Source organism: Coregonus clupeaformis, chromosome 7, assembly GCF_020615455.1.
Source record: "Coregonus clupeaformis isolate EN_2021a chromosome 7, ASM2061545v1, whole genome shotgun sequence".
NCBI classification, from domain to species: domain Eukaryota; kingdom Metazoa; phylum Chordata; class Actinopteri; order Salmoniformes; family Salmonidae; genus Coregonus; species Coregonus clupeaformis.
This window is the reverse complement of record NC_059198.1, coordinates 61349138-61376769: the sequence shown is the minus strand read 5'-3', so window position 1 is coordinate 61376769 and position 27632 is coordinate 61349138. Positions and strand designations below refer to the sequence as shown.

General features: G+C 42.7%; 1 long non-coding RNA gene across 4 annotated transcripts in view; it reads right to left on the bottom strand.

The window, feature by feature from the left end:
- Positions 1-9479: 9479 nt before the first annotated feature.
- The window catches only part of LOC121569818, a 37302-nt gene continuing 19149 nt past the window's right edge, over positions 9480-27632 (bottom strand). For all 4 annotated transcript variants that reach the window (XR_006001390.1, XR_006001391.2, XR_006001388.2 and 1 more), the window contains 2 exons: positions 10179-10241; positions 9480-10062 (listed from right to left, as the gene is read on the bottom strand). This is a non-coding gene — a long non-coding RNA (uncharacterized LOC121569818). The remainder of the gene's footprint in view (positions 10063-10178; positions 10242-27632) is intronic.

Genomic DNA, 27632 nt, shown 5'->3' with positions numbered 1-27632 from the left:
TATTTTAGTTATCAATTAATCTGACTATTCTCTTATCATTGATTTAATTGACTTATTTTCTGTATAGTTGTCTAATGTTGGTGGGGCATATTATTCTGTTCCAATGTTACTACTGAATCAGTTTATTTTTTAACAAAGCTGAGATTCACTTTGAAGTCCAAAGTGTAAGAATACAGGTGAAATCAGTTATTAACACAGGTTTGGGGGTGTAGCAGAATAATCTGAGCGCTGTAAACCAAGAGGTTGTGTGTTCAAATCCCAGGCAAGGAGACATTGAATAATAATCACTGTGTAAATGCATGTATGTCAAATTGTGTCATATATGTCAATTGAAAACACTATGTATCATAACGACTCAGTTATCATAACAAATCATGTGATTTTCCACATGTGATATCATGTTTTTTTTTTCTTGATGATTGAGACTAAGAGACTAACAGCTTGGATACAGACTGTGCAGATCTTAATCTACGTTGATCATCTGGCTCAATGTGAGCCATTGTAATTGCTGTACAGTTGGCCATCATCCATCTAATCACAATAATAAATGATTGCTTGCCTTCCATTAAGCATGGATATTGACTTGATTCCCCCTGCTGCTCCACTAGCTATCTCTGTCTCTCCAGTCACATAACGGTATGGGATCTTCTCTGCTGAAACTAGCCAAGACTATCATTTACATTTACATTTAAGTCATTTAGCAGACGGTATCAGTCTCTACATCACTCCTAAAACAGCACAGAGTTTACATTTTCCTGCCGGTTTTAAAGTGAGGCTCATTGTACTTGCTATTTAAAAAAAACTCTGGCAAACATTTGTGTTCCACACAGGTGGATTTCTCAGAATGTTCAACAGAGAGGGTAAAGAAATCAACTATATGGGTATGAGCATGACTCTGATGCAATGCAATGAAATGCTATTCACTTGAGTGCAGATGAGGGATTGGAATCGGGCCTGGACAGTTGTAACCAAAACAAAACAAACCCACTACTACTTCCTATATTCTCACTATTTTTTCAAATTGGCACAGATCAATTGAACCTTTATTACCCGACTAAGATGGATAACCCCATCCTCCTCGTCCTCGTTTTAATAGGACACTCTCAGTCCCCACCACGACCGCCTCTCTCTGTTAATCCCTGCGGAGCCTACACACGTTTAATCCCCCCCTGGCCTGGGAGAACGAACAGCAACACAATCTCAACTCATCATCCCTCCAGCCATACAACCCCTACCAACCTGATCTGCCTGAACTGAGCCTGCTATAGGAAAACACTGATACTGGCCTCTCTAACTCCAACATATGCACAATATACTGCTGCATTGTGGATTCCTCCAGTAATCACAGCCAGCTTTAGGTGAAAAGACTCGTAAACATGAGAAACAGATGATCTGGCAATGTACCATATACAGTGCTGGCCATACAGTAAACACATTAAAGATGTAATTAAGTGATAACATTCGTAGAGTACTCTAAAGCTTAGACTGCATTCAATTTACGCATCTGTACCTAACTGTCTCAACACATTAATGACTTAGATTGTCTCCAGATCAGTGTTCTAAGCCCTTATAGTTCTTCCATCATCTGTTAATTACTGATTTTCTTTTAATCATTATCTGCTTTTGACAAACCCTGCTTGTATTTTGTATAATGCCTCTGTTCGCCATCTGTGCGGTTGCCTGCCTCCATTCCCCTTCATCAAACTTGTATAGTGGATACTACAATGCAAACCGTCTCTGTGGGAATGCACAAAAGACCACTCTTACTGGAGCTTAGATCTCCTAGCTTCATTATCTACAAGTGCTTTTGAAGGCGCTCTGCTTTTGTCTCCTCAACACAAGCACCCATTGATCGACAGGAGGACGTAATCTTGACTTCTGTCATTGTGCACAGACTAGCTTTCCGTTAGTTGTTTCTGTGAGTGAATTGTTTGGCAGGATTTAGGATTCAGGATTTGTTTAGGTTCTGTTTTTGAGTATAACTTATGTTATACCTCAAGTGTGCCGTGAAGAGTTCAAGAGTTCAACAATAAAACATTCGTTATAACGTACTAATATGGCTTCTAATAGTGGAAAATAACTCAAGTAACAACTTTTGTCTGTTATTTGAACCATGCATGAGTAAATGTGACAGGTAAATTTAAAACTAAATGAATATCCTGCGTTATCCGAATAAAAACATAGCATATTGGTAGAATGTATATTAAAAGACCAGGTGGCTTGCATTTCATTTTAAACCTGAATTATTTCATAAAACCAGATTCATCTTTACTGATCAAATCTAATTTATTTGTCACATGCGCCGAATACAACAGCTTACCGTGAAATGCTTACTTACAAGCTCTTAACCAACAATGCAGTTAAGAAAATATTTACTAAATAAACTAAAGGAAAAAAATTAATGTATATATATATTTTTTAAAGTAACACAATAAAATAACAATAATGAGGCTATATACAGGGGGTACCGGTACCGAGTCAATGTGTGGGGGTACAGGTTAGTCGAGATAATTTGTACATGTACAGTTGAAGTTGGAAGTTTACATGCACCTTAGCCAAATACATTTAAACTCAGTTTTTCACAATTCCTGACATTTAATCCTAGTAAACATTCCCTCTCTTAGGTCAGTTAGGATCACCACTATATTTTAAGAATGTGAAATGTCAGAATAATAGTAGAGAGAATGATTTCTTTCAGCTTTTATTTCTTTCATCACATTCCCAGTGGGTCAGAAGTTTACATACACTCAATTAGTATTTGGTAGCATTGCCTTTAAATTGTTTAACTTGGGTCAAACGTTTCGGGTAGCCTTCCACAAGCTTCCCACAATAAGTTGGGTGAATTTTGGCCCATTCCACCTGACAGAGCTGGTGTAACTGAGTCAGGTTTGTAGGCCTCCTTGCTCGCACACGCTTTTTCAGTTCTACCCACACATTTTCTATAGGATTGAGGTCAGGGCTTTGTGATGGCCACTCCAATACCTTGACTTTGTTGTCCTTAAGCCATTTTGCCACAGCTTTGGAGGTATGCTTGGGGTCATTGTCCATTTGGAAGACCCATTTGCGACCAAGCTTTAACTTCCTGACTGATGTCTTGAGATGTTGCTTCAATATATCCACATAATTTTCCTTCCTCATGATGCCATCTATTTTGTGAAGTGCACCAGACCCTCCTGCAGCAAAGCACCCCGACAGCATGATGCTGCCACCCCCGGGCTTCACTTTTGGGATGGTGTTCTTCCTCCAAACATAACCATCGTCATTATAGCCAAACAGTTCTATTTTTGTTTCATCAGACCAGAGGACATTTCTCAAAAAAATACGATCTTTGTCCCCATGTGCAGTTGCAAACCGTAGTCTGGCTTTTTTATGGTGGTTTTGGAGCAATGGTGTCTTCCTTGCTGAGCGGCCTTTCAGGTTATGTCGATATAGGACATGTTTTATGGTGGATATAGATACTTTTGTACCTGTTTCCTCCAGCATCTTCGAAGTCCTTTGCTGTTGGTCTGGGATTGATTTGCACTTTTCGCACCAAAGTACGTTCATCTCTATGAAACAAAACGCGTCTCCTTCCTGAGCGGTATGATGGCTGCGTGGTCCCATGGTGTTTATACTTGCGTACTATTGTTTTTGTTTACAGATGAACGTGGTACCTTCAGGCGTTTGGAAATTGCTCCCAAGGATTAACCAGACTTGTGGAGGTCTACAATTTTTTTTCTGAGGTCTTGGCTGATTTCTTTTGATTTTCCTATGATGTCAAGCAAAGAGGCACTGAGTTTGAAGGTAGGCCTTGAAATACATCCACAGGTACACCTCCAATTGACTCAAATTATGTCAATTAGCCTATCAGAAGCTTCTAAAGCCATGACATCATTTTCTGGAATTTTCCAAGCTGTTTAAAGGCACAGTCAACTTAGTGTATGTAAACTTCTGACCCACTGGAATTGTGATACAGTGAATTATAAGTGAAATAATCTGTCTGTAAACAATTGTTGGAAAAAACGACTTGTGTCATGCACAAAGAACATTGTCCTAACCAACTTGCCAAAACTATAGTTTGTTAACAAGAAATGTGTGGAGTGGTTGAAAAACGAGTTTTAATGACTACCTAAGTGTATGTAAACTTCCGACTTCAACTGTAGGTAGGGGTAAAGTGACTATGCATAGATAATAAACAGTGAGTAGCAGCAGTGTAAAAACAAAGGTTGTGTGTCAATGCAGATAGTCTGGGTGGCCATTTCATTAATTGTTCAGCAGTCTTATGGCTTGGGAGTAGAAGCTGTTAAGGAGCCTTTTGGACCTAGACTTGGCACTCCGGTACCGCTTGCCATGCGGTAGCAGAGAGAACAGTCTATGACTTGAGTGACTGGAGTCTTTGACAATTTTTTGGGCCTTCCTCTGACACCGCCTATAATATAGGTCCTGGATGGCAGGAAGCTTGGCCCCAGTGATGTACTGGGTTGTACGCACTACCCTCTGTAGCGCCTAACGGTCGGATGCCGAGCAGTTGCCATACCAGGCGGTGATGCAACTGGTCAGGATGTTCTCGATGGTGCAGCTGTATAACTTTTTGAGGATCTAGGGACACATGCCAAATATTTTCAGTCTCCTGAGGGGGAAAAGGCATTGTCATGCCCTCTTCATGACTTCTTGGTGTGTTTGGACCATGAGAGTTTGTTGGTGATGTGGACACCAAGGAACTTGAAACTCTCCCTCCTTTTCCTGTAGTCCACGATCAGCTCCTTTGTCTTGCTCACGTTGAGGGAGAGGTTGTTGTCCTGGCACCACACTCCCAGGTCTCTGAACTCCTCCCTATAGGCTGTCTCGTCGTTGTCGGTGATCAGGCCTACCACGTTGTGTCGTCAGCAAACGTAATGATGGTGTTGGAGTCGTGCTTGGCCATGCAGTCATGGGTGAACAGGGAGTACAGGAGGGGACTAAGCACGCACCCCAGAGGGGCCCCCGTGTTGAGGATCTGCGTGGCAGATGTGTTGTTGCCTACTCTTACCACCTGGGGTGTTCAGTCCCAGGGTCCTTAGCTTAGTGATGAGCTTTGTGGGCACTAGGGTGTTGAACGCTGAGCTATAGTCAATGAACAGCATTCTCACATAGGTTTTACTTTTGTCCAGGTGGGAAAGGGCAGTGTGGAGTGTGATTCAGATTGCGTCATCTGTGGATCTGTTGGGGCGGTATGCGAATTGGAGTGGGTCTAGGGTTTCCGGGATGATGGTGTTGATGTGAGCCATGACCAGCCTTTCAAAGCACTTCATGGCTACCAACGTGACTGCTACGGGGCGGTAGTAATTTAAGCAGGTTATCTTCGCTTTCTTGGGCACAGGGATTATGGTGGTCTGCTTGAAACATTTTTTAAACATTTTTAGTCATTTAGCAGATGCTCTTATCCAGAGCGACTTACAGTTAGTGAGTGCATACATTTTTCATACTGGCCTTGTGAATGTTAACCTGTGTAAAGGTTTTGTTCATATCGGCTACGAAGATCGTGATCACACAGTCGTTTGGAACAGCTGGTGCTCTCATGCATGATTCAGTGTTGCTTGCCTCGACGCGAGCATAAAATACATTTAGCCCGTCTGGTAGGCTCGCGTCACTGGGCAGTGTGTGGCTGGGTTTCCCTTTGTTGTCCTTAATAGTTTGCAAGACTTGTCACATCCGACGATTGTCAGAGCCGGTGTAGTGGGATTCAATCTTAGTCCTGTATTGACGCTTTGCCTGTTTGATCGTTCGTCTGAGGGCATAGCGGGATTTCTTATAAGCGTCCAGATTAGTGTCCTGCTCCTTGAAAGCGGCAGCTCTAGCCTTTAGCTCGGTGCAGATGTTGCCTGTAATCTATTGCTTCTGTTTGGGATATGTACGTAAGGTCACTGTGGGGATGATGACGTCGATGCACTTATTGATGAAGCCGGTGACTGAGGTGGAATACTCCTCAATGCCATTGGACGAATCCCGGAACATATTCCAGTCTGTGCTAGCAAAACAGTCCTGTAGCGAAGCCTCTGCGTCATCTGACCACTTCCGTATTGAGCGAGTCACTGGTACTTCATGCTTTAATTATTGCTTGTAAGCAGGAATCAGGAGGACAAAATGATGGTCAGATTTTCCAAATGGAGGGCGAGCGTTGTACGCGTCTATGTGTGTGGAGTAAAGGTGGTCTAGAGTTTTTTTTTGACATGCCGGTAGAAATTAGGTAAAACTGATTAAAGTTTACTTGCATTAAAGTCCCCGGCCACTAGGAGCGCAGCTTCTGGATGAGCATGTTCTTGTTTGCTTATGGTCTTATACAGCTCATTGAGTGCGGTCTTAGTGCCAGTGACGGTTTGTGGTGGTAAATAGACGGCTACGAAAAATATAGATGAAAACTCTCTTGGTAAATAGTGTGGTCTACAGGTTATCATGAGATACTCTACCTCAGGCGAGCAATGCCTCGAGACTACCTTAATAATAGACATCGCGCACCAGCTGTTATTGACAAATAGACACACACCCCCACCCCTCGTCTTACCGGACGTAGCTGTTCTGTCCTGCCAATGCACAGAAAACCCAGCCAACTGTATATTATCCGTGTCGTTGTTCAGCCACAACTCGGTGAATCATAAGATATTACAGTTTTTAATGTCCTGTTGGTAGGATAGTCTCGAACGGAGCTCATCCAGTTTATTCTCCAGTGATTGCACGTTGGCCAATAGAATGGATGGTAGAGGCGGGTTACCCACTCGCCGACGAATTCTCACAAGGCACCCTGATCTCCGCCCCCTGCATTTCCTTATTTTCTTAATGCGATTGACGGGGATTTGGGCCTTGTCTGGGACCAACATTATATCCTTCGCGTCAGACTCATTAAAGGAAAAATCTTCGTCCAGTTCGAGGTGAGTAATCGCTGTTCTGAAATCCAGAAGCTCTTTTCGGTCATTAGAGACGGTGGCATCAACATTATGCACAAAATGGGTTTCAAACAATGTGAAAAAACACACAAAATAGCACAATTGGTTTGTAGCCCGTAAAACTGCAGCCATCCCCTCCGGCGCCATTCTTTCCAAGCAGGTTAACGATGGCTCATCAAAAAAAGTATTTTACTACAATTTTATGTAACAGTACACATTTTTATTGTAGCTCCAGACAAGCACACCTGATTCGACTTTACAACTAATCATCAAGCCCTTGATGAGTTGAATTAAGTGTGTTTGTCCGAGGATACCACAAAGATGTGTACTGTTGGGGGTACTTGAGGACTGGAGTTGTGAAACACTGCTTTAAATAATGTTAGAATATATAGCTACTGGTATACACTGAGTCTTAATTTGAGCTAACACATTGATTTATGCAGCAGGCTGCTCGTTTGGCTTGTAGTGTAGTTCTTGACAAAAATATAGTAATAAACTGGAAGGGAGAGCTGTGAGTCTAAAACATGTTGATCAATGCACGGCAGGCACGAACAGGCCTCTAATAACTTCACATTAAAGTAAAACAGAGGAAACAGGAGGACAATCAATTCTTTAGTTTCCTCTCTTTCGGGATGTTTCTTGTCCCACAAGAGTAAATAGATTGTTGTTGTTTTTTGTGTGCTGTTGTATTTTCTTTACTAAACTGCCACACACAGCATCCTACTAATAAACACAGTAGACTGTATGTCAGAGATAATTACATCAGGCTTTAAGCATATCTCTCCACATCAATGAAACAGGGCTATGGGATTTTTCTTTTATTACATTTTCTGATTGCAACGTGGTTAGGCTCAACATGGCTAATTAGCATTGTAGGGGCCTAGCACCATTATGTCGCCATTATATGTGTGTGTGTCTGTGTGCAAGTGTGTGTGTGTGTGTGTGTGTGTGCGTCCTGACAAGTTTTAGTCTCTCTCTCCAGGGATTATGAAATCAAACAGTCTTATGATCCAGCAGTGGGCCCTGGTGTTGCTGTGGCTGCCATTGTCCAGGAGCCCTGTGGAGCTACAGCTTAAGCCACTGTGTCTGCTGGACCAGAGTGTATTTTGGGCTGCAGACCCTGCCATGGTGCTGCCTTCTGCCAATAAAATATTGAGTGTGCAGAGCATCAGATGTGTCTGAAGGAGGCATGTGGAGAACAGAACATTTTAGCTTACATATCATTTGGATATAGGGGAAAACCTCAATAACAGTTGGACAAAATATGAATGTGTTTGATGTTCATTTGGATGGGAAATAGCAAAGTCTCCTTCCCTTCGGATACATGTTATAGATTTGCATTTGTGTATTGTTTTGAAGCATCTATTTTCTACGGTTGTACCAGCAAAACATCCAAAAACAGGAATCTGTCTTCAAATTAAAAGACTGGGGTAAATTCTGCTAAGGACAAAAAACCCTGATGTAGCTTTTCAAAAAAATTAATGGGTTAGCATTTTGCATTCTGTTAAAACTAAATTCACCATAGACCTGCCATATGTCAACATTTTCATTTGATGAGAACAGACGTTGATATTCACAGTGCATTCTCCTTTGGAAGAAACTACATAACCAGAAAAAGGAATTGTGTGACAGGCATGCCACATTACCAAGTAAATGCTGACTGATTACGTTTAGCATGCACCACAAGCAAATCACAAATTGCTAACCTGATGGTGTTACACTGCTACCTACGGAATACAAGCAAAAATCACCAGACAAAATGAGAAATACTGGAAAGGCTTGGATACTATTCTTATTTACCAGCTACATAGACATGTATTTCCCCCCTGACAAACACATTTTTGGAATGTACTCTTAATATACCCATTGTATAAAGAAATGGTATGTACTGAAACGGTATGTGCATTATAAACTCATTGAAGTGACTGCTCATTATTCACTTCTCATTCATCCTTTCTTTACGTCTGCTTCGTTTGAAGAAAATACCTTTGAACAGCAGTGTCTTTGGTGTGATATTGAAATTGTAAAGGATAACAAATCATAGTCCCAGGGTATACAAGGCCCTCCCTTGTCCTCCCTTTGGCAAATCAGACGATAACTCTGTATGCTCCTGATTCTTGCTTACAAGCAAAAATTCAAAAGGGAGGTACCAGTGACGCACTCAATACGGAAGTGGTCCGACGAAGTAGATGCTAAGCTACAGGACTGTTTCGATGGCACAAACTGGAATACGTTCCGGAATTCATCCGATAACATTGAGGAGTTTACCAGATCATACAAACCCCAACCAGAAGCCATGGATTACAGGTTACATCAGCACTGAGCTAAAGGCTACACTCTTATAATTAGTGGTGACTCTGGGAACCCTGGAGATCCTCAAGGAACCCCTGTAGTTCCTGAAGGAACCATTTATCTGTGATTTTCACACTTGCTCTACATTAATCCTTGGGAAACATATTTAGAAAAGGAATACTTTCACCAATTTGCCAAAATTGATTCTCTGAACATTATCTCACAAAGTTCCCCCATTAGGCAAACCATTAACAGTATTAAATTGACTATGGTTGCATAATAAAGATAACCTTTTACATTTAACAGCTACAGTGCTGCTCTTTGTTTATGCCCATTTAGCATCGTTCACACCCTCTTAAGACTTATACCCACCCATCTCTTAAAGAATTCACATGTGAAGACACGTGACTCTGGCATAGTGCTAAAGCGGTGAGGTAAAGCTTAAAATAAAGAAAATATTATAACATTGAAATACTTTATTAACTTCAAGTGCTAAAGGTAGTAGCCTAAAATTAGGAAGAAATGTAAACACACAACACATAAAGTAAAAAAAAAAAAAACGATCTAGACCTAGGCTTTTATAATAAGTTCCTTTGAGTGACTTTGGTTCAGGTCATGTTACAAAGGAATCTAGCCTGAGAGTATATTTCTGTCCTGCCCTTTGGAGCAGGACTGTAATGTCCATGGCCTTTTCATTGCAAAAGTCCTGATCTTCTTAAAAATATATGTTTGCCGGATTGTGTCCAGTCCAAGGGATGCTTGCACATCTCTGGGACGAAGGACGTCCACGTCTTGCACAGCAGCTGAAACCTGGGTCCATCTGAGTGGAAGTGCCCTGGCTACAACAACCCCAAGCTCCAGACAATTTAAGCTGTAGAGGAAGAAAGCAGACAAACATAGATAAGATATTAAAACCTTGCATACCAGCAATAATATTTATTAACCCCCAAGATCAAGCAATAAACTCAAATTACAAAGACAAAATACCTAAAGTGTTGCTTGTTCACCCTCGTGCATGTCCTTGTACTGGTGGTGGAGAACAGGTTTATGCTGAAAGACCATTTCCAGAAAAATAGGTTAAAACATAAATTAATTATTGCCTGTTAACCTGCTTCCAGCCAAACAATGGCAATGCAGACACTACAAGATAACTAGCTAGATTTCGCAAACATTTAACTTCATAATTACCAGCTGGCTAAATGTAAATGGTATTCATCTAGGTAGCTTGCTAGTTGAACATGAAATAAACAACCTTGAAGTCCATACTCCAATGTAGATAGCTAACTATTTAGCTATCATTTAATCGTGGCTAGCTTGCTAGCCAAATTATTATGAGTCCCTATCACTTAGCATGGGGTTTGATTAGCTTGCTAATCAATTAGCATTCACACCACAGTGGCTATTTTCGAAGCCTTGAGTGACAAACAGGAGTACTCACTTTTTCGTGAATATCCCAGCCACATCATTGTCTTAACCAATCATGGCTAGGCAAGATTTTATATTTTCTCTGGTGTCTAAACAACTTCTTGATTTCACATTTTATTTATATTTGCATATTACATACAAGTTTGTTAGAGTTTGTTATTATGGCACATGAAAGTTCACATGTTCAAAAAGGCATTTTTGCAAAAAAATATACATTTCGATGAAAAAACTTATGAAGAAGTGATGTCCATCATACACCCAGCTTTCTGAAATGGGTTACATATTTGCACCTTCGGTTAGTTGAGAGGTTCTTGGAGGAACCTTTAATGGTTCAATGTAGCAATGTGTTCCTGGAGGAACCCTGGAGAGGAGGCATGGCTTAGTAGCGACGTGGCTTTAAGATATATACAGTGAGGGAAAAAAGTATTTGATCACCTGCTGATTTTGTACGTTTGCCCACTGACAAAGAAATGATCAGTCTATAATTTTAATGGTAGGTTTATTTGAACAGTGAAAGACAGAATAACAACAAAAAAATCCAGAAAAACGCATGTCAAAAATGTTATAAATGGATTTGCATTTTAATGAGGGAAATAAGTATTTGACCCCCTCTCAATCAGAAAGATTTCTGGCTCCCAGGTGTCTTTTATACAGGTAATGAGCTGAGATTAGGAGCAAACTCTTAAAGGGAGTGCTCTTAATCTCAGCGTGTTACCTGTATAAAAGACACCTGTCCACAGAAGCAATCAATCAATCAGATTCCAAACTCTCCACCATGGCCAAGACCAAAGAGCTCTCCAAGGATGTCAGGGACAAGATTGTAGACCTACACAAGGCTGGAATGGGCTACAATACCATCGCCAAGCAGCTTGGTGAGAAGGTGACAACAGTTGGTGTGATTATTCGTAAATGGAAGAAACACAAAAGAACTGTCAATCTCCCTCGGCCTGGGGCTCCATGCAAGAGCTCACCTCGTGGAGTTGCAATGATCATGAGAACAGTGAGGAATCAGCCCAGAACTACACGGGAGGATCTTGTCAATGATCTCAAGGCAGCTGGGACCATAGTCACCAAGAAAACAATTGGTAACACACTACGCCGTGAAGGACTGAAATCCTGCAGCGCCCGCAAGGTCCCCCTGCTCAAGAAAGCACATATACATGCCCGTCTGAAGTTTGCCAATGAACATCTGAATGATTCAGAAGAGAACTGGATGAAAGTGTTGTGGTCAGATGAGACCAAAATGGAGCTCTTTGGCATCAACTCAACTCGCCGTGTTTGGAGGAGGAGGTATGACCCCAAGAACACCATCCCCACCGTCAATGGAGGTGGAAACATTATGCTTTGGGGGTGTTTTTCTGCTAAGGGGACAGGACAACCTCACCACATCAAAGGGACGATGGACGGGGCCATGTACCGTCAAATCTTGGGTGAGAACCTCCTTCCCTCAGCTAGAGCATTGAAAATGGGTAGTGGATGGGTATTGCAGCATGACAATGACCCAAAACACACGGCCAAGGCAACAAAGGAGTGGCTCAAGAAGAAGCACATTAAGGTCCTGGAGTGGCCTAGCCAGTCTCCAGACCTTAATCCCATAGAAAATCTGTGGAGGGAGCTGAAGGTTCGAGTTGCCAAACATCAGCCTCGAAACCTTAATGACTTGTAGAAGATCTGCAAAGAGGAGTGGGACAAAATCCCTCCTGAGATGTGTGCAAACCTGGTGGCCAACTACAAGAAACGTCTGACTTCTGTGATTGCCAACAAGGGTTTTGCCACCAAGTACTAAGTCATGTTTTGCAGTGGGGTCAAATACTTATTTCCCTCATTAAAATGCAAATCCATTTATAACATTTTTGACATGTGTTTTTCTGGATTTTTTTGTTGTTATTCTGTCTCTCACTGTTCAAATAAACCTACCATTAAAATTATAGACTGACCATTTCTTTGTCAGTGGGCAAACGTAGAAAATCAGCAGGGGATCAAATACTTTTTTCCCTCACTGTATTTTCTTGGCCACCCATTAGAGTAAATGTCATTCCTGTTAATCTCTTCTATTGTATTGCCATCACATGTTAAAGGTCATGAACAGTCAAAATCATGGTTTTCATTAAATAAGAAGATTTTGGGATGAAACCTGATCAAGGTATGAAAAATGATTGTTGCTTCTACATTGATAAACTTTGAGCATAAAGTTACTGGTCCCTCCCCCATCTCAAATGCTTGGATTCAGGAGGATTCATGGTAACATGATGTTCTCTTACCTAATTTAAATAAGTACTGCCTTGTAACCAACATTGGAGAAGGCGTGTTTGTGGAGGGGGTCGTTTTGTATAGCTAGATAGCTACCATCACAAAAAGATTCAGATTCAACCCTTTACACAGGGGTTCCTCAAGGAACCTTTTTCAACTGGAAAGGTTCCACCGGTGTGGAAAACCAAAAGGTTCTTCCAGGCACCTTTACTTCTAAGAGTGATAGAGCTGCGGCTTTCAAGGAGTGGGACATTAATCTGGACACTTCTAAGAAATCCAGCTACGACCTCCGACGAGCCATAGAACTGGCAAATCGTCAATACAGGACTAAGATCGAATGCTACTATGCCGGCTCTGATTCTCAACGGATGTGGCAGGGCTTGCAAACTATCACAAATTACAAAGGGAAACCCAGCTACGAGCTGCTCAGAAACACGAGCCTACCAGACGAGCTAAATGCATTCTATGCTCGCTTTGAGGGAAGCAACACTGAACCATGCATGAGAGCACCAGCTGTTCCGGATGACTGCGTGATCTCGCTCTCCGTAGCCAATGTGAGTAAGACCTTTAAACAGGTTAACATACGCAAGGCCGCAGGGCCAGACGGATTACCAGGACCCATAGTCAGAGCATGTGCTGACCAGATGGCAAGTGTCTTCACTGACATTTTCAACCCATCTCTGACCGAGTCTGTAATACCAACTTGTTTCAAGCAGACCACTATAGTCCCCGTGCCCATGAATGCCAAGGTAACCTGCCTAAATGACTATCGCCCGTAGCACTTCCATCTATAGTCATGAAATGCTTTGAAAGGCTGGTCATGGCTCACATCAACACCATCATCCCAGACACCCTGGACCCACTCCAATTCGCATACTACCCCAACAGATCCACAGATGATGCAATCTCTATTGCACTCCACACTGCCCTCACCCACCTGGACAAAAGGAATACCTATGTAAGAATGTTGTTCACTGACTAAAGCTCAGCATTTAAAACCATAGTCTCCTCTATCTCATCACCAAGCTCACTACCCTGGGACTGAACACCTCCCTCTGCAACTGGATCCTGGACTTCCTGACGGATGGCCCCCATGCGTTGAGGGTAGGCAACAACACATCCGGCTCACTGACCATCAACAAGGGGGCCCCTCAAGGGTGTGTGCTTAGTCCCCTCCTGTACTCCCTGTTCACCCATGACTGCGTGGCCGCGCATGACTCCAACACCATCATCAAGTTTGCTGATGACACGACAGTGGTAGGACTGATCACTGACGACGATGAGGCAGCCTATAGGTAGGAGGTCAGAGACCTGGCAGTGTGGTGCTTGGACAACAACCTCTCCCTCAACGTCAGCAAGACAAAGGAGCTGATCGTGGACTACAGAAAACAGAGGGGCGAGCATGCCCACATCTACATCGATGGGGTTATAGTGAAACGGGTCGAGAGCTTCAAGTACCTCGGTGTCCACATCACTAAGAAATTAACATTGTCCACACACACCCACACTGTTGCGAATAAGGGACGACAATGCCTCTTCCCCCTCAGGAGGCTGAACATATTTCTCATGGGCCCTCAGATCCTCAAAAAGTTATACAGCTGCACCATGGAGATCATCTTTATGGGCTGCATCACCGCTTGGTACGGGTGGTGAGTACGGCCCGAGCTTCCTTCCATCCAGGACTTCTACACTAGGCAGTGTCAGAGGAAGGCCCCAAAATATGTCAAAGACTCCAGTCATTCTAGCCATAGACTGTTCTCTCTGCTTCTGCACTGCAAGCAGTACCAGTGCAACAAGTCTGGAAACAACAGGACCCTGAACAGCTTCTATCCTCAAGCCATAAGACTGCTAAACAAAGATTGCTAAATAGTTAATCAAATGGCTACCCGGACTACCTGAATTGACCCTTTTTTGCACTGACTATGCACACACACACACACACACTGACACATTGTCACGATCGTAGGAGGAAGTGGACCAAGGCGCAGCGTGATATGCGTACATACTTATATTTATTAGAGTACCCACACGAAACAAAACAACAAAACGATACGTGAAGTCCTAGGTAACAGACACAAACCATACACGGAACAAGATCCCACAATACACTGTGGAAAACAGGCTGCCTAAGTTTGGTACCCAATCAGAGACAACAAGCAACAGCTGATACTCGTTGCCTCTGATTGAGAACCACCCCGGCCAACACAGAAACACATGAGCTAGATAATGAACCTAGAAAACAAACCCATAGAAACTACACACCCTGGCTCAACATAACAGAGTCCCAGAGCCAGGGCGTGACACACATACTTAAACTGACATCCGAACACACGCACGCACACACACACACACACACACACACACACTACATACGCCCACACAGACACAAATAGCATGTGCATACATGCATACTTACGCCACACACACCCACACACAAACACTCACACACACACACACTCACACACTCACATTTACACCATATATGCTGCTGCTACTATCTATTATATATCCTGTTGCCTAGTCACTTTACCCTTACCTATATGTACTGTACATAGCTACCTCAATTACCTGGTACCCCTGCACATCAACTCAGTAATGGTACTCCCCATATATAGCCATGTTACTTTTACTCGTTATTGTTATTTGTTATCTATTTGGTATCTATTCCTCATGTCACAATTTATTTTTATATTATTAAATGTTTTATCTTTATCTTAACTTTGCATTGTTGGAAAAGGACCCGTAAGTAAACATTTTACTGTTAGTCTACAACTGTCGCTTACGAAGCATGTGACAAATAAAATTTGATTTGATTTGACTTGTATACCCTTGTGTCTAGCTGTATTCTCCCATTAGTTATTGTGATATCTCACACAGTACACCAAGAGTTCACGACTCCATCTCCTAGGAACACTCCTGTAATGTCAGCCTGTTCGATATCCCCCTGCCCTATTACCAGCAGACTTGAATGGGAATTATATATGACAATTATTATTCACCGACCAGGCTTAAATGAGACTGTGGAGCAGCTGCAGTTGAAATGAAAAATTCATTACTACATATCATCCCGGTTTTATTGTATGTTAAGTGTGTCTCTTTGGAATATGATGAAATGACTTAGAAACCATTGGACAGTCAGAAACACTGTGGAAGGTGGTATCTATCTAGTAGCCAGGACAGAGAACAGAGAGAAAGGCTACTTTGGAAAGATGCCTTATTCTGTATTCTATCTCTCTCAGAATGTTATTTAACTAACATTGAGGTGTCAGAGAAAATGTCATAGCTACTGCACCCACCCTATCCCATTGTCCTTCCAACCACAGCCATGGCTGTGTCCCTAATTACATCCTACAGTATTCCTTATATAGTGCCTATGGGCCCTGTTCATGCAATACATAGGGAATAGGGTGCCATTTTGGACGCAGACCATGTCACAGCTACCCATCCCATCCCTCCCCAACCCTTCCCTTCCTCCATCCATCCCTCCTGCAACCCTTCCACCCACATCCAGAGCTGCCCACCCCATCCTTCCCTCAACCCTTCCACCAACAGCCACATGGTCTGGCTGGACTCCTCTAGCCACTCATTAGCACTGTGGCAGACTTAACTCATGAATACACAATGACTCATGTCATACGACTCTTCCCCCGTATTTAACAGACAGGGGTCAGCCATGACTGGCTTGTCACTGCCACCCTGTTCTTCTACTGTCTCAAACACATACAGAGAGATAATGGAGAGATGCTGTCAAATGACAAAGGAAGACGCTAGACAACCACAGTGCTTGCTATTTAATGAGGACATACAGTACACCAGGGTTCTTCAATTCTGGTCCTGGAGGGCCGAAACACCTCTGTTTTTCATCCTCTCCTTCTAATCAGGGGCTAATTCAGACCTGGGACACCAGGCGAGTGCAATTAACTACCAGGTAGAAATAAAAAACAGAGGTGTTCCGGCCCTCCAGGACCGGAATTGAAGAACCCTGCAGTACACTCTTAGAAAGAAAGGTGCTATCTATAACCTAAAAGGGTTCTTCGGCTGTCCCCATTGGAGAACTGTATTTTGTTCCAGGTAGAACCCTTTTTGTTCCAGGTAGAACTATTTTGAGTTCCATGCAGACCCCTTTACACAGAGGGTTCTACATGGAACCCAAAATAGTTCTACATGGAACCAAAACTGGTTCTCCTATGGCCCTCAAACTCATCTCTGGACCTCGAAGCCAGTTCCACTGCATTTTTTCATTGTTCCCCTCTAATCAGGGACTGATTAAGACCTGGGACACCGTGTGTGCAATTAATTCATTATCATCAGGTAGAACAGGAAACCAGCAGGCTCCGGACCTCGTCGGGTAAGAGTTGAATACCCCTGTCCTATGGGGACAGCAGAATAACCTTTTTGGAACCCTTTTTATCTAAGAGTGTATGTAGTTGTTCATCCCTCAGCATATGTCTGAGATGAAGGATTGTTTGTAAACAATATAGGGAACACATCTGTTGCAGTCAGTCATTGCGCTTTTGATGAATAACATGTTGGATTACAGTCTAGCTTCATTCTAAACAACCTATGGCCCCAAGCGAACCATGTGTGTTAACCAACCTGATCCTAAACATACTGTTAGTGAATTAGTGTTTTGGGCAGTGATTATGTACAGAATGTCAATAAGGCTTTATGTTAAATGTATGAAAAGTAACTTAAACAATAAATTACTGAAGTCACAAAGGATATTAACCTAGGATCATCATGACTTGAGTTAATGATTTAACTCCCACCCAGCTCAATGTCTCTTACTTTATTAAATACATGTAATTATTTATATTGTTTTCAGTGTAATATCATTTATTTGATGACATTTCTCTGAACTGCTATATGCATTTTGCATGCACGCTTACATAATAAAAAGCATTAGTAATATAAAAAAGTTTATTTAATAAAACAGCATGTTTGAAAGAACTTGAAAGGCCCCCTTAGTGTTGTTTTTGTTACTTTAGTGAAATAATGAAAAACTCACTTGTGCTTTAATAATATGCATAATTAAAACAGTATAATTAAAAATATGTCAATCCTTTGTGGATTACTATTCCCAAAAAACGCCACACAAGTCAACCTTAAGAAAATATGACATTGGAAGTAAACTTCAGGTATTTTTGTCTACACCGAGAGGTAAAAAGAAAATACATAAGCACATATTCAAATCATGACACCCCATCAAGTTTTGTCATCTCACCATATGTCAGCAAATGTTGATAAACTGCAGGCAATTAATCATTGTCAAAAAGAGCCCATCCCGAGCCTAATATTCGAAAACATTACACTGCAACTTCAACTTTATACCAAGTTTTGGGGAAATGGCAGAGACGGCTGAGTGATCCTACAATATTAGCTGGCATAGACCTCTACCAAAGATCTCTAAAGCATAGATCTCTGTTTCCAAAAGATAGTGTATTTGTGTATGTCTCTCTGTGTAGGCATGTACGATCCAACACAGGTTGGCTTCTATTCTGTGTGTCCTCAGCCCATTCAGTCAGCTCTTGGTCCCTTGTGAGAGTGATTTTCTGATATCAGATCTGTGATTATGACTCCCATATTCTCCATCCTTACAGCAACTCTACTTTGTGCAGATCTGTGGGCTTTGGTTATTGTGAGCAGTATTTAGCTATACAATGCATTCGGAAAGTGTACAGACCCCTTGACCTTGTCCACATTTTGTTACGTTACAGCCTTATTCTAAAATCTATTACATTGTCCTTCTGGAAGGTTCTCCCATCTCTAAAGAGGAACTCTGTAGCTCTGTCAGAGTGACCATCAGGTTCTTGGTCACCTCCCTGATCAAAGCCCTTCTCCCCGGATTGCTCAGTTTGGCCGGGCTGCCAGCGCTAGGAAGAGTTTTGGTGGTTCCAAACTGCCTCCATTTAAGAATGATGGAGGCCACTGTGTTCTTGGGGACCTTCAAAGCTGCAGAAATGTTTTGGTACCCTTCCCCAGATCTGTGCCTCGACACAGTCCTGTCTCTGAGTTCTATGGACAATTCATTCGAGCTCATGGCTTGGTTTTTGCTCTCATGCACTGTCAACTGTGGGACCTTATATGGACAGGTATGTGCCTTTCCAAATCATGTCCAATCAATTGAATTTACCACAGGTGGACTCCACTCAAGTTGTAGAAACATCTCAAGGATGATCAATGGAAACAGGATGAACCTGAGCTCAATGTTGAGTCTCATAGCAAACGGTCTGAATAGTTATGTAAATAAGGTATTTCTGTTTTTTTATATTTAATACATTTGCAAAAATTCATAAAGACCTGTTTTCACTTTGTCATTATGGGGTATTGTGTGTAGATTGATGAGAAAAATAAATAACTTAATCAATTAAGAAATATCTGTAACGTAACAAAATGTGGAAAAAATCAACGGGTCTGAATACTTTCCGAATGCACTGTATATGTGTGAAGATTGTTGATATGGCAAGGTCGTGCAGCAAACCTTTGGATCCATCACAGGTAACAAATTCAAAACACGCCATGGAGCAAAGACTCCGGTGTGGTCCTATGTGTATTATGCTGCTTTCCCTGGCAGGTATACAATTTGAATAGTTTGGTACACAGATAGTGTACGACCTATTCAAAGTTAGTAAGCATTTTAAGTCACCTAAGTGTATCTGGGTGGTGAGTAGTGTCATGTTGAAATTAATGCATTTGAGGCAGAGATGTACAGTGAGGGAAAAAAGTATTTGATCCCCTGCTGATTTTGTACATTTGCCCACTGACAAAGACATGATCAGTCTATAATTGTAATGGTAGGTTTATTTGAACAGTGAGAGACAGAATAACAACAAAAAAATCCAGAAAAACGCATGTCAAAAATGTTATAAATTAATTTGCATTTTAATGAGGGAAATAAGTATTTGACCCCTCTGCAAAACATAACTTAGTACTTGGTGGCAAAACCCTTGTTGGCAATCACAGAGGTCAGACGTTTCTTGTAGTTGGCCACCAGGTTTGTACACATCTCAGGAGGGATTTTGTCCCACTCCTCTTTGCAGATCTTCTGACGTTTGGCAACTCGAACCTTCAGATCCCTCCACAGATTTTCTATGGGATTAAGGTCTGGAGAATGGCTAGGCCACTCCAGGACCTTAATGTGCTTCTTCTTGAGCCACTCCTTTGTTGCCTTGGCCGTGTGTTTTGGGTCATTGTCATGCTGGAATACCCATCCACTACCCATTTTCAATGCCCTGGCTGAGGGAAGGAGGTTCTCACCCAAGATTTGACGGTACATGGCCACGTCCATCGTCCCTTTGATGTGGTGAAGTTGTCCTGTCCCCTTAGCAGAAAAACACCCCCAAAGCATAAAGTTTCCACCTCATTTAAATTTACGTCATTTAGCAGACGCTATTATCCACACCTTATAGCCAGTGGGATAACCACTTGACAATATGTTTTTGGTTTTTGGGGGTAGAAGGATTACTTTATCCTATCCCAGGTATTCCTTAAAGAGGTGGGGTTTCAAGTGTCTCCGGAAGGTGGTGAGTGACTCCGCTGTCCTGGCGTCGTGAGGGAGCTTGTTCCACCATTGGGGTGCCAGAGCAGCGAACAGTTTTGACTGGGCTGAGCGGGAACTGTGCTTCCGCAGAGGTAGGGGGGCCAGCAGGCCAGAGGTGGATGAACGCAATGCCCTCGTTTGGGTGTAGGGACCGATCAGAGCCTGAAGTTACGGAGGTGCCGTTCCCCTCACAGCTCCGTAGGCAAGCACCATGGTCTTGTAGCAGATGCGAGATTCAACTGGAAGCCAGTGGAGTGTGCGGAGGAGCGGGGTGACGTGAGAGAACTTGGGAAGGTTGAACACCAGACGGGCTGCGGCATTGTGGATTAGTTGTAGGGGTTTAATGGCACAGGCAGGGAGCCCAGCCAACAGCGAGTTGCAGTAATCCAGATGGGAGATGACAAGTGCCTGGATTAGGACCTGTGCCGCTTCCTGTGTAAGGCAGGGTCGTACTCTCCAAATGTTGTAGAGCATGAACCTGCAGGATCGGGTCACCGCCTTGATGTTAGTGGAGAACGACAGGGTGTTGTCCAGGGTCACGCCAAGGCTCTTCGCACTCTGGGAGGAGGACACAACGGAGTTGTCAACCATGATGGCGAGATCATGGAACGGGCAGTCCTTCCCCGGGAGGAAGAGCAGCTCCGTCTTGCCGAGGTTCAGCTTGAGGTGGTGATCCGTCATCCACACTGATATGTCTGCCAGACATGCAGAGATGCGATTCGCCACCTGGTTATCAGAAGGGGGAAAGGAGAAGATTAGTTGTGTGTCTTCTGCGTAGCAATGATAGGAGAGGCCATGTGAGGATATGACAGAGCCAAGTGACTTGGTGTATAGCGAGAATAGGAGAGGGCCTAGAACTGAGCCCTGGGGGACACCAGTGGTGAGAGCACGTGGTGCGGAGACAGATTCTCGCCACGCCACTTGGTAGGAGCGACCGGTCAGGTAGGACGCAATCCAAGAGTGAGCCGCGCCGGAGATGCCCAACTCGGAGAGGGTGGAGAGGAGGATCTGATGGTTCACAGTATCAAAGGCAGCAGACAGGTCTAGAAGGACAAGAGCAGAGGAGAGAGAGTTAGCTTTAGCAGTGCGGAGAGCCTCCGTGACACAGAGAAGAGCAGTCTCAGTTGAATGACCAGTCTTGAAACCTGACTGGTTTGGATCAATATCCATGTTTGACGGTGGGGATGGTGTTCTTGGGGTCATACCTCCTCCTCCAAACACGGCGAGTTGAGTTGATGCCAAAGTGCTCCATTTTGGTCTCATCTGACCACAACACTTTCACCCAGTTCTCCTCTGAATCATTCAGATGTTCATTGGCAAACTTCAGACGGGCATGTATATGTGCTTTCTTGAGCAGGGGGACCTTGCGGGCGCTGCAGGATTTCAGTCCTTCACGGCGTAGTGTGTTACCAATTGTTTTCTTGGTGACTATGGTCCCAGCTGCCTGACAAGATCCTCCCGTGTAGTTCTGAGCTGATTCCTCACCGTTCTCATGATCATTGCAACTCCACGAGGTGAGATCTTGCATGGAGCCCCAGGCCGAGGGAGATTGACAGTTCTTTTGTGTTTCTTCCATTTGCGAATAATCACACCAACTTTTGTCACCTTCTCACCAAGCTGCTTGGCGATGGTCTTGTAGCCCATTCCAGCCTTGTGTAGGTCTACAATCTTGTCCCTGACATCCTTGGAGAGCTCTTTGGTCTTGGCCATGGTGGAGAGTTTGGAATCTGATTGATTGATTGCTTCTGTGGACAGGTGTCTTTTATACAGGTAACAAACTGAGATAAGGAGCACTCCCTTTAAGAGTGTGCTCCTAATCTCAGCTCGTTACCTGTATAAAAGACACCTGGGAGCCAGAAATCTTTCTGATTGAGAGGGGGTCAAATACTTATTTCCCTCATTAAAATGCAAATCAATTTATAACATTTTTGACATGCGTTTTTCTGGATTTTTTTGTTGTTATTCTGTCTCTCACTGTTCAAATAAACCTACCATTAAAAGTATAGACTGATCATTTCTTTGTCAGTGGGCAAATGTACATAATTAGCAGGGGATCAAATACTTTTTTCCCTCACTGTATATAGCTTGGGAAAATATATCCCTTATCTCATATCAAAATAAACAAAAGTATTCTTCAGGGTTGACTTGGTGTTTTTGAAACATCCAGTAATTGCATTTGTACCTCAAAGAATATGAATGCCTATTAAATGTTTGTCAGCACTAAATGTAGTCTGTGACCTAAAACTTTAGACAATATCTTTGAAGTTCCATTATGTAGGTTAAAAAAAGGCAGTGCAGTCATATATGCAGAAATATTGCTTCCTTGTAGGAACTTTTCCTGGGGTACACTTTGTTATGATCTGTTTCGACATTCTGGGTGATAGATTTCCATAGTAATAGCCATTTTACTATTACTGTTTGTTACTAAGAGCTGCCTGAGTCAGCAGGTCATAGCTTTAAAGCCATAATGGTGCAAAATGAATTGCTATAACAAGGGATAGATACAGCACTAATCACACCATTAAGATTGAGCATTTAAACAACCTACTGTGGCTATTTGTATCACATACTGTATGTGTGGACAAGACCTTGGTGAAATACAGTCAGCTCCAAAATTATTGGCACCCTTGATAAAGATGATCAAAAAAGACTGTATAAAATAAATAATACAAATACTGAGATGCAGTATATTATATGCAAATACAATCATGTTATAGTAATACAATTGCTCAGAGAAATATATTTTGTTTAGCAAGTTATCTTTTTTCTCAAAAAGATAGGGGTCAAAATTATTGCCACCCCTGTTTTCAATCCACAAAGACATGGTTAATTGACCACAAAATTAACATTTTGCAATGGCCATCTCAGTATCCAGAGTTGAACCCCATTGAAAACCTGTGGTTTGAATTGAAGAGGGCAGTCCATAATCACAGACGAAGGATATCAAGGATCTTGAAAGATTCTCTATGGAGGAATGGTCTAAAATCCCTCCCAATGTGTTCTCCAATTTCATAAAACATTTTAGAAAAAGGCTCAGTGCCGTTATCCTTCCATTGGAAAGAGGGGTGTCAATAATAATAATAATAATAAAATATTATTTTGTTCAACAAAATCTCTTTCTCTGAGCAATTAATAAATAATAAGACTGTATAAAATAATACAATTTACCCCATTTTCTGGAGCATACAATATAGTTCAGTATTTGTATAATTTATTTTATACGGTCTTTTTTGTCATATTTATCAAGGTTGCCAATAATTTTGGACCTGACTGTATGTTTTTGCTGTATATCGATTGCTTCCAATTACTTATTTTACAGAAGTATTTGATGGACATTATTAACAAATATAAGGTACCAGTTTTTGTTACTTTGGTGAAATAATGAAAAACTCACTTGTGCTTGAATAACATGCATAATTAAAACAGTATAATAAAAAAATCTATCAATCATTTGTGGATTACTATACCCAAAACATACCACAAGTTGACCTTAAGAAAATATGACATTGGAAGTAAACTTAAGGGATTTTTGTCTACACCGAGAGGTAAAAATAAAATACATATAAGCACATATTCAAATCATTGACAGATTGATTGACACCCCATCAAGTTGTGTCATCTCACCATATGTCAGCAAACGTTGATAAACTGCAGGCAATTAATCATTGTCAAAAAGAGCCCATCCCAAGCCTAATATTCATAAACATTACACTGCAACTTCAACTTTATGCAAAGTTTTGGTGAAATAGTAGAGCCGGCTGGGTGATCCTAAAATATTAGCTGGCATAGACATCTCCCATAGATCTCTAAAGCATAGATCTCTGTTTACAAAAGATAGTGTATGGATTTGTGTTTGTCTCTCTGTGTAGGCATGTATGATCCAACACAGGTTGGCTTCTATTGTGTGTTCTTAGCCCATTCAGTCAGCTCTTGGTCCCTTGCCAGAGTGATTTTCTGATATCAGATCTGAGATTATGACAGGGATGTAAACTCATCTTTATCAAGGGTGCCAATACTTTTGGACCTGACTCTATGTATTTGCTATATATCGATTGCTACCAAATACTTATTTTAGAGAAGTATTTGATGGACATTATTAACAAATACAAGGTACTTGAGTATCATGATGTATTTGGAATGTATCTGGAATATATTGGAATTCATAAACTGGGTGGTTCGAGCCCTGAATGCTGATTGGCTGACAGCCGTGGTATATCACGGGTATGACATAACATTTAGTTTTACTGCTCTAATTACGTTGGTAACCAGTTTATAATAGCAATAAGGCACCTCGGGAATTTGTGATATATATGGCCAATATACCATGATGGCTAAGCGCTGTGTCCAGGCACTCCGCATTGCGTTGTGCATAAGAACAACCCTTAGCCGTGGTATATTGGCCATATACCACACACCCCCGGGCCTTATTGCTTAAGTATAGAGGGCTTGCAATTGATGTACGACGCTTCCTGGTGGTCATGTTGGAAGACCACCGCATGAATTCTTCCGACAACAACAGCCGACTGGCTACCCCAAACAATGCAGGAAATACAACAGGAAAAAATATGTTTACAGATTCTCCGCAATCATGAAACACCATTGGTGATACCAAGACTCAAGAACTGTCAAGAACTGAACCCAGACAGCTGTCAGTACAGGGTTTGCTACAATCATTTCATCACTTTTGAGTTTAGTTTAGCTGTTATGCTAACCAGGTGTTAACAACAACACTGTCAGTAAGTTACCAAGAACAGCGCCGGAAGAAGATGGCTGCCGTTTTACAGCCCTCTAACCAATTGTACTATTATGTGTGTTTTTCCGCGTTATTTGTAATTTATTTTGTACATAATGTTTCTGCCATCGTCTCTTATAACCAAAGAGAGCTTCTGGATATCAGGACAGCGATTACTCACCTCGCGTTGGACGAACACTTTTTCTTCAACGAGGCGTTCGCGAAGGATATTTTACAGACTCCCGACAAGGCCCAGATCCCCGTCATTCGCGTGAGGAAGAGACGGAGATATCGTGGACGCAGATCCGGGTGCCTTGTAAGGATCCGACGGCGAACGAGTAAACTGCCTCTCCCATCAATCCTATTAGCCAACGTTCAAGCTTTGGAGAATAAAATGGACGATTTAAGATTACGGTTATCCTACCAACGGGACATTAAAAACTGTAATATCTTATGTTTCACGGAGTCGTGGCTGAACGAGCGACAATGATAACATTCAGCTAGCAGGCTATACGCTACATCGGCAGGACAGAACGGCAGACTCGGGTAAGACGAGGGGTGGCGGTCTCTGTATATTTGTAAACAACAGCTGGTGCACAAAATCAAATACTAAGGAAGTCTCAAGGTTTTGCTCGCCTGAGGTAGAGTATCTTATGATAAGCTGTAGACCACACTATTTACCAAGAGAGTTTTCATCTATATTTTTCATAGCTGTCTATTTACCACCACAAACCAATGCTGGCATTAAGATTGCACTGAATGAGTTGTACAAGGCCATTAATCAACAGGAAAACGCTCATCCAGATGCAGCGCTCCTAGTAGCAGGGGACTTTAATGCAGGGAAACTTAAATCCGTTCTACCTAATTTCTACCAGCATGTTAAATGTGCAACCAGAGGGGAAAAAACTCTAGACCACCTTTACTCCACACACAGAGACGCATACAAAGCTCTCCCTCGCCCTCCATTTGGCAAATCTGACCATAACTCTATCCTCCTGATTCCTGCTTATAAGCAAAAACTGAAGCAGGAAGCACCAGTGATTCGGCTAATAAAAAAGTGGTCAGATGACGCAGATGCTAAGCTACAGGACTGTTTTGCTAGCACAGACTGGAACATGTTCCGGGATTCTTCAGACAGCATTGAGGAGTACACCACATCAGTCACTGGCTTCATCAATAAGTGCATCGATGATGTCGTCCCCACAGTGACCGTACGTACATACCCCCAACCAGAAGCCATGGATTACAGGAAACATCCGCACTGAGCTAAAGGGTAGAGCTGCCGCTTTCAAGGAACGGGACTCTAACCCGGACGCTTATAAGAAATCCCGCTATGACCTCCGACGAACCATCAAACAGGCAAAGAGTCAATACAGGTCTAAGATTGAATCATACTACACGGGCTCTGACGCTCGTCGGATGTGGCAGGGCTTGAAAACTATTACAGACTACAAAGGGAAGCACAGCCGCGAGCTGCCCAGTGACACAAGCCTACCAGACGAGCTAAACCACTTCTATGCTCGCTTCGAGGCAAGCAACACTGAAGCATGCATGAGAGCACCAGCTGTTCCGGACGACTATGTGATCACGCTCTCCGTAGCCGATGTGAGTAAGACTTTTAAGCAGGTCAACATTCACAAGGCCGCAGGGCCAGACGGATTACCAGGACGTGTACTCCGAGCATGTGCTGACCAACTGGCAAGTGTCTTCACTGACATTTTCAACATGTCCCTGACTGAGTCTGTAATACCAACATGTTTCAAGCAGACCACCATAGTCCCCGTGCCCAAGAACTCTAAGATAACCTGCCTAAATGACTACCGACCCGTGGCACTGACGTCTGTAGCCATGAAGTGCTTTGAAAGACTGGTCATGGCTCACATCAACAGCATAATCCAAGAAACCCTAGACCCACTCCAATTTGCATACCGCCCCAACAGATCCACAGATGATGCAATCTCTATCGCACTCCACACTGCCCTTTCCCACCTGGACAAGAGGAACACCTACGTGAGAATGCTATTCATTGACTACAGCTCAGCATTCAACACCATAGTGCCCTCAAAGCTCATCACTAAGCTAAGGATCCTGGGACTAAACACCTCCCTCTGCAACTGGATCCTGGACTTCCTGACGGGCCGCCCCCAGGTGGTAAGGGTAGGTAACAACACATCTGCCACACTGATCCTCAACACGGGGGCCCCTCAGGGGTGCGTGCTCAGTCCCCTCCTGTACTCTCTGTTCACCCATGACTGCATGGCCAGGCACGACTCCAACACCATCATTAAGTTTGCCGACGACACAACAGTGGTAGGCCTGATCACCGACAACGATGAGACAGCCTATAGGGAGGAGGTCAGAGATGTGGCACTGTGGTGCCAGGACAACAACCTCTCCCTCAACGTGACCAAGACAAAGGAGATGATTGTGGACTACAGGAAAAAAAAGAGGACTGAGCACGCCCCCATTCTCATCGACGGGGCTGTAGTGGAAC